Raw genomic sequence first — 7,416 nt, 5'->3', positions numbered from 1 at the left:
GGGACAGGCATGAGAGGAGGAGGGCAGAAGGCAGGGAGCAGCAGGAAGAGCCAAAGCATCTGCCCCCTGCGATGAACAGAAGCACCATGTGCTGCAAGCAGGTTCCCATAGGGTCTTTTAAAAATGATGTAAAACACGGCAGGGCCTGGGCTGCGCTCACTGGCAGCGCCTTGGGGTGGGGCCCCTGTAGGTGATGCGCTCAAAGTTGGGTTAATTTTTTTTTTTAAATATTTATTTATTTTTATTTATTACATTTATTTATTGTGTGTGTGTGTGGCCAGCTCAGCCCACCAGGGGGCGGGTCTGGCTGGCATGTGGTGCTAGGGATCGAACCGCGGTCCCTGTGCTTTGCCAAGCTTGTTTCAAGTAGGTGCTTTAGACCACTGAGCCATCTCTCCAGCCCCAGGTTGGGTTAATTTTATCCTAGCAAAAGAAGCTCTAGTTTAGCCCACCTTGTTAAGTGCTGTCCCTCCTTCAATCCTCTCCACCCTTGTTAAGATGTTGTAAGTATTTAAGCAGAAACAAAACAAAGAAGAAAGCTAGATGAGTTTCTGAACTGCAAGGATCCAGACGCTTGTTCGGATGCTGGCCAGACATTTAAGATCTGTGACCTGGGAAGTTTTCACTGGGCTTATAAATAAACTCTGGTGTTTTTTTTTTTTTCCAATTTTCAGTCTGATGTGGAAATAATCTCGCTGCTTCACCCCCAGGATGCTGACATTAATACACGGCAGGGGCTTGGGAGCCACGGGGCACAGTGTCACCCAGCAGAGATCGGAAGCCCACACTGGCACACAAAGGTTTCCAGCGGCAAACCCCACAGCCATGGCACTGCCTGGTCATTCCAAAGGGCGGGGCTAACTCCCAAGGAGCCCAGGGCATCAGGAAGGGAACTCCTGCTGCGCCTGCCAGCTGGCCAGCACCCAGCAGCCCAAGGTCCAGGTGCGTGGCCCCAGGCCGTCAGATCCCTTGCCCAGGCAGGCCCTGAGAAGGCAGCCAGAGTCTGCTCTCCCACAGAGCGCACAGGTGCTCCTCCCACTGCCGGCCGGCCAGAGTCCAGCCTCCACCTTCCTCTCAAAGACACAGCCCCAGGGCTGTCGCAGCACCTCCCTGTCCCTGCACCCTGGGGCATGTTAGATGCCACCTGCTGGTTGGGAAAAGTTCAGGCTGCAGGGCCTCCTGGAGACTGCATTGGTCTAGCACAGAGGCCTTGGGAGGCCTCGGCCACCCACACAGCTGTGGACAATGGAGTTGGCCATGGACCCCTCCTACTGTGCAGCATCTCCTGCATGCCTCCAGCCCCTGAGTGCCCTGGAGAGGGCCCATGGGACAGACCCACCTGGGGGGGCCGGCCAGCTCCTCCTCTGGCCTCTTTTCCCAGCCATACAGCCTGCCCTCTGCTGCCCCAGAGCCTCAGCCCCAGCCTGACTCAGCCTCCTTCCTCCCCGAGGCCCTCAAGCCCCTCAACCCTGCTTCCCTGGTGCCCTGTGCCCGAGGTCACCAGAGGGCAGGTTCTGACCCAGCTGTAGCCTCGAGGAAGGGACCCTCCTCTGCCCTGCTGCAGTGAGGAGAGCCATGCAAACTGCAAGGAAAAAAAGAGGACTTCCTATGAGTGAAAAGGCAATTTGTAAACTCTGGAAAACTGGGCCAGCAGGATAGAAAGCGTGCACGAAAGTTGTCCAAGGCCAGTATTTATGAGGCAAAGGGAAAGCAGCAAAGGAGCTGCGATTGGCTGAACTCAGGAGATTGGATTCATGTCTACAACACCCCAGTTTTGGTTTTCCAGCGCCACAGGGCTGGTGGATGGAGCCCTTGTCCTGCCCTGCGCCTGCCCTCTTGGTCCCAGCCTCCCTTGGCAGGCTGCTGTCTGCCCCTGGGCTCAGCGCCCCGTGGGGTCCCTGCAGCAGCCCCAGAACCACTCCTCTGCGGGGCCCTGGCCTCCCCTCCTGCTCTTGGCAATGGCAGAAACCCGAGCAGACATGGAGCTCTTGGCCACTCTGCTAGGGACAGACGGAGACACAGAAGGAGAGGACAGGGACTCCTGGGTCACCGGCCAGCAGGGATCATAGCCAGCAGCAGGGCTCTGCCAGCGGGGCCAGGCTCACCCATGCGCCTCCGGGGACGGGGTGGGGGGTGGAGGTCAGAACCCTTGCTGTCACGCACCGGCAGCTTGTCCCCCAGGTCCTGGGGCACCCCAGTGCCCTCCCGGTCCTGGTAGAGGAACAGGAAGGGAGCGCCGGCGGCGGGCAGTCGCCCCAGTCGTGCCAGGCCTGCCTGCTCAGCTCTGCAGCCACGCCCGCTCCACGCTCAGGGTGGGCGCTGGGGGCTCCGCACTGCAGCACCGCAGCAGGGACGGACGCTTGGGGCGCCTCTTGGATGCTGTGTGGGAATTATTTTTCTGGCCCCATTAAAGCACGTTAGACCAGCTGCAGTCTGGTTCCTGGGCCGTGTTTGTGTGTCTATGTGTGTATGTGTTTCCTATGTCCTGTTAATGGATGACAGAATCCAGCAATGCAAAATAAAGCTGAAAGTGAAACTACAAGGATCTCATCAGTACAACAGAATTAAAACAAACTGAGCAGGACATAGTAGTGCACATCTGTAATTCCTGCACTCGGGAGGCTGAGGCAGGATTGCTCCAAGTTGGAGGCCAGCCTGAGCTACACAAAGACACCCTGTCTCCGGAAACATTAAAAAATAATAATAAAATAAACTGAGCCCAAGAAATTCTTGACTAAGCAAAACCAATCAGTGGAAGCGCCCTAAACCCTGCCAAACCCTGACTCCTACACCGAAACTGAAAATGGGCCGTCCCTTCCTCCAAAGGCTTGGTTTAGAGGAAAGGGTAACCGTGGGCGTTGGAGCCACAGCCACGGATCGTTTTTTCCTGAGCTCAGCCAATCACAGTGCCTTTGCTGCTTTCCCTTTGCCTCATAAATACTGGCAAGGACAACTTGCACGTGCTCACCCTGCTGGCCTAGTTTTCAGAGCTCACAGTCGCCTTCTTACTCATAGGAAGTCCGCTTTCCTTTTCTTTGCAGTTTGCGCTGCTCTGCTTCCTCACGCACTGATCTTTTTAAATAATATACAGGGGCTGGAGAGATGGCTCAGTGGTCTAAAGCACCTACTTGAAACAAGCTTGGCAAAGCAGAGGGACCGCGGTTCGATCCCCAGCACCACATGCCAGCCAGACCCGCCCCCTGGTGGGCTGAGCTGGCCACACACACACACAATAAATAAATGTAATAAATAAAAATAAATAAATATTTAAAAAAATAAAAATAAATAAATAAATAAATAAATAATATACAAAGCCAGGCAGGAGACCTGTGAGCGCCTGCCACCTGCGGTTTCAGGATGTTTACGGTAAGGGCCTCTCAAGTCCTACAGGAAACCTGCAGCAGGTCCAGGCCACCGCAGGGTGCATCCCTGGGCTGCCCCTGGACGACCAAGCACCCTCTTTGGGTCTTTAAAAATCCTTGGAAAATTCTCCTTTTCTACCAACACCCAGTCTTAATAGAGGTGGTGGGCACATTGCAGAACACAGCGCTGGGTGATGAGGGGGGAGGCAAGGAAGGACGTAGGTCTTGCTCTAAAGTGCCCCTGAGCCGGGCACCCCCAGCGCCCCGGAGCCCTCCCTCTACTCCCTCTGCACCTACCACTCCCCTTCTGCAGAGCTTTACCACCAGCATCTCGCGCACAAACCAATCCTCCCTTGGTCCTCGGTGCACCATCAGCCACACTCCATTCCGCAGGTTCTGCTTCCCCAAATTCCGGACCTCAGCCTCTCCACGCACCGGCTGCCCCGGCCCTTGCAAACCCTGCGCCAGGGCAGACCGCGCTTGCAGCCTCGCTGCCAGGCACACCGGCTGTGTTCCTGCCCTGCCTGGTCCCAGGCGTCACTCGGTTTCCACGCCGCCTGCCTGGTGTCTGTCTTTGTGTATCTCTGTCTGTCTCTTTCTCCGTCTCTCTCCGTCTCTCTCTCTTCTCATTCTCTGTGTCTTTGTCTCTCATCCCCTCTCCCTGTCTCTTTCCCTCTCTGTCTCCCTCCGTCTCTCTCCTTCTGTCTCTGTCTCTGTCTCTCTGTCCTCTCTCACCCTCTCTCTGTCTCTCTCTGTCTTCGTCTCTGTCCCTCTCTCCTTCCCTGTCTCCCTCTCTCTGTTTCCCTGTCTCTGTCTCTGTCTCTCCCTCCCTCTCTGTCTCTCCCTCCCTCCCTCCCTGTCTGTCTCTGTCTCTCCCCCTCTTTCTCCTTCCTTCCACCCCTTTCCTCCCCAGATCTCACCAACCTCCCTTCAGATGCCCCGCGCACCCTGACCCGCAGACCCTCCACCTCCCAGCATGCTTCCGGCTGTAAAGAACCCGCAGGGCGGCTGCTGGGCGCAGGGGTGGGGCGTGGGGAGCCAGGCTGTGAGGCCCTGAGGAGCTGGAGCTGCACGGGATCTGGGGGGGCTCCGGGAGACAGAGCTCAGCAGCAAGGCCCTGGACAAGGGGAGAGGACGGTGGTGTGGCCCCTGGCCTGGGTCTGCGGTGTCTGTCCCCAAGCCCCACCTTGAGACCTTGGCCCTCACCACGGAGGTCCGTGGGCCCCGGACTCCAGCGAAGCTACAGCCCAGAGACCCTTCCCGTCGGAGACCCGCTCCGCAGCCCGGCTGCGCTGTGGGCTGCGCCCGGCCACTCTGGATTTGTGGCTCTTCCTGCTGAAACAAACGCAACCTCCAGACCCCTGACTCTGGGGAGGTGCGTGTGCGCTTGTGCGCGCTCACCAGGACATGGGGTGTCCTAACCTGTGCTGCCAGGCAGGGGGAGAAAAAAGCAGCCGCGAGCTTGGAAGGGGGTGCTCTGGGGGCGGCGGCCACCAACCGCGGAAAACAGCTCTAAGATAGAACGGGGCCGCTTGTAAAACTGCCCGACCCTGGGTACATTTCCCGGCTGCCGCCGTGGGCCTACCGAGTCACGTGCACTGCCTCCCTCGCGGCGGACCCCACGCATCGAGGCGGCCGTTCCGTGGCCTTGCTGGGCAGTGGTTCCCCTCGAACCGTGGACACCGCCTCAGAGCGAGGGTGGAGGTGACATCAGAGCCAGCGCACTGCAGAGCCCAGAGGCCGGGAGCACCATGCCCTGCCCCACCTGCCTGCGCAGAGCAGTCTCCCCTCCCTCCCTGGGACACCCCAGCCTCAGCCCCCTGGCTACCCACACGCCTGCCAAGTGTTTGCCTGAACAGCCCCTCTCCTGGCCCTGGGGGGTGTCCAACTCTGAGCTCACACAACCCAGGAAAGGCCTTCCCACGAGGCCTAGAGGGGCTGGAGCCCAGCAGGGAAGGCGTATGAGCCCGCGCGTCTAGATTCTGGAGCACAGCTCATGTCCTGCACCTCCCTTCTGCTTTCAGAACGCTGCCCTGAATCTGCTCAAGATCCTGGCAGGAGGCCTGCTCTTTGTTGTGGTTGCCGTTTGGCAAGGGGCAAGCGCTGCTTCAAGAGCCAGGGCTAACCCTGTGAGTATGGACAGTCTGGTTGGGTAGACGAGCCCCATCCGTCCTCATGTCGCCCTCTACCTGGCCACCGGCAAGAGGACCTTCAGGACCTACACTGCCCGTGCCACAGCCCTCCTTTAACCTGGTGTACTGCATCTGGCTGTTTCCCCAGGACTTCCAACATAACCATGAAACATATCAGAAGCCACCTGGCCACAGGAGCCATGCCAACTGACCCAGCAGGGGCCTAAGCAGAGCTAAGGGCCCGGCAAGCATCTGTGGCTCACTACAGCGGAACAGAGTCCCCCATCCAGGCTGCACACAGTGCCCACGCCACTTGCACCCGGACCGCACGCTTGTGCTCAGCCTGGTCAGTCCCTGCTGCCCTTTCCTGGAGAGAAGATGGACATGGGGGAGACCGTGACAGCGAGGCCCCAGTCCTGTGCCTCTGCGTGGCTGCTGCTCCTACACGCTGCCTTGTGCACCGCTGCCTTGTGCGCCGCTGCCTCTGCTTTCCTGCCCTTGATCCCTGGGGACACAAATGGCTATGGCTAATTGCCTTTCAGTCACTCATTTAGCAAATAATACATCTGTGAATATGAGGGAGCATTCATGCCATGTGTTCAGTCTTCTGTCACGGCAGGCGGTGTATGAGTGACCTTGTCCCTGAACTCAAGGACTTCCGGCCTCCCAGGAGCTTGTAGCCTGTGTGTGTGTGTGTGTGTGTGTGTGTGTGTGTGTGTGATCGCGAGTCTTCCCCACTCTTACCACACTCCTGATCAGGCTACTTATGCAGAAAAGAGCGATTCATGCAGCTCACGGTTTTGGAGGGTCAAAGCCATGGCTCCCCACTGGCTCACACGGTGTATGAAGCTCAGGGAATGCTTGGGTGGCTTCAGAGGTCAGGGGAGGGCTGGAAGTGAAAATAAAGTGTGTCGTTAGATGCATGCAAAGGATGAAAGCAGTTATTCTGTGTAGCTAATACACACTAGTCACTTTAATTTGTTGAGAGTTTCAGATTCCATGGTGCAAGTATTGTAAAGAAACTAACACTGGAATTCTGCGCATTGTAGTTCTCGATAAAGGTGAGGGGCTCTGGGCAACGGCGAGTGATAGTTTTCATTGTCAGAACTGGGGCTACACGGTGGTGCCCCTGAGCCCCCACAGGCAGCCGTTAGGCATCTGTCTGCACGCCACTGGATGAGTTCAGTGGTCGCGCACTTCAGTGGCAACAGCCGCCCACCCCAGGAGGGGCACGGCCCAGGCATCTTCATAGCCACTGAAGGAGCGTGGCGGGTTCAGCCTCTCCACAGGGGAGCTCATGTGGAACACCGGAGGGAGTTTCAGTCTGGATGGGCAGGGGTGGCCTCAGCATCATGGATCGGAGCTGGTGGACTGAGCACTTGAAAACGGTCCCAACGGTAGGCTCGTGAGGTTGTGTGCATTTCGTCACGGTCACATATAATCAACAAGTTACTGCTGGAGCTGCGGTGCCCGCCCCGCCCCAGAGCAGGAGCTGCCAGGCTGTTCACCCACAGATACACACTGTCACCTGCCAAAGGGGCCTCCCCCGGCTGCCCTGTGAGCCACAGGGCCCCCACCTGCAGCTCCCGGCCCCCTCTCACTTCTGTCCCTCTGTCCTCTTCCATAGTGTAGGCTGCAGCAGGTCACATGCTCAGGGGGATGAGCACGATATCTCGGGGGCCACACAAGACAGTGGCAGTGCCGCCTATGGTCTTTTTCAACTAAGGCATCGGCTGGAGACCAGCGAGCTTCCTCCTGCGAATGTGCCAGCTGCCCCACCCTTGCTTCAGAAAGGAGCTCGGCTTAAGCATCTCTCTGTACCTCCAAGAAGGGCTGCAACACTGCAAGGGAAGGGTGGCTGCACTCGACAGCCTGAAGCTCCCTGCAGCCATGACCCCTAGTGACACATTTGTGCCACCAAT

At 57.8% G+C, this 7,416-nt stretch overlaps 1 long non-coding RNA gene across 1 annotated transcript; it reads left to right on the top strand.

The window, feature by feature from the left end:
• The first annotated feature begins 3,316 nt into the window (after positions 1–3,316).
• LOC111814180 lies at positions 3,317–6,083 on the top strand. Its single transcript, XR_002819228.1, has 3 exons — positions 3,317–3,366; positions 5,387–5,491; positions 5,643–6,083. It is a non-coding gene; the product is annotated as an uncharacterized LOC111814180 (long non-coding RNA).
• Positions 6,084–7,416: the final 1,333 nt, after the last annotated feature.

The sequence above is a fragment of the Octodon degus genome, unplaced genomic scaffold, assembly GCF_000260255.1.
Source record: "Octodon degus isolate 3935 unplaced genomic scaffold, OctDeg1.0 scaffold00279, whole genome shotgun sequence".
Classification (NCBI taxonomy): Eukaryota; Metazoa; Chordata; class Mammalia; order Rodentia; family Octodontidae; genus Octodon; species Octodon degus.
Note: the sequence above shows the minus strand (reverse complement) of the source record. Positions and strands in the feature narration are given on the sequence as shown.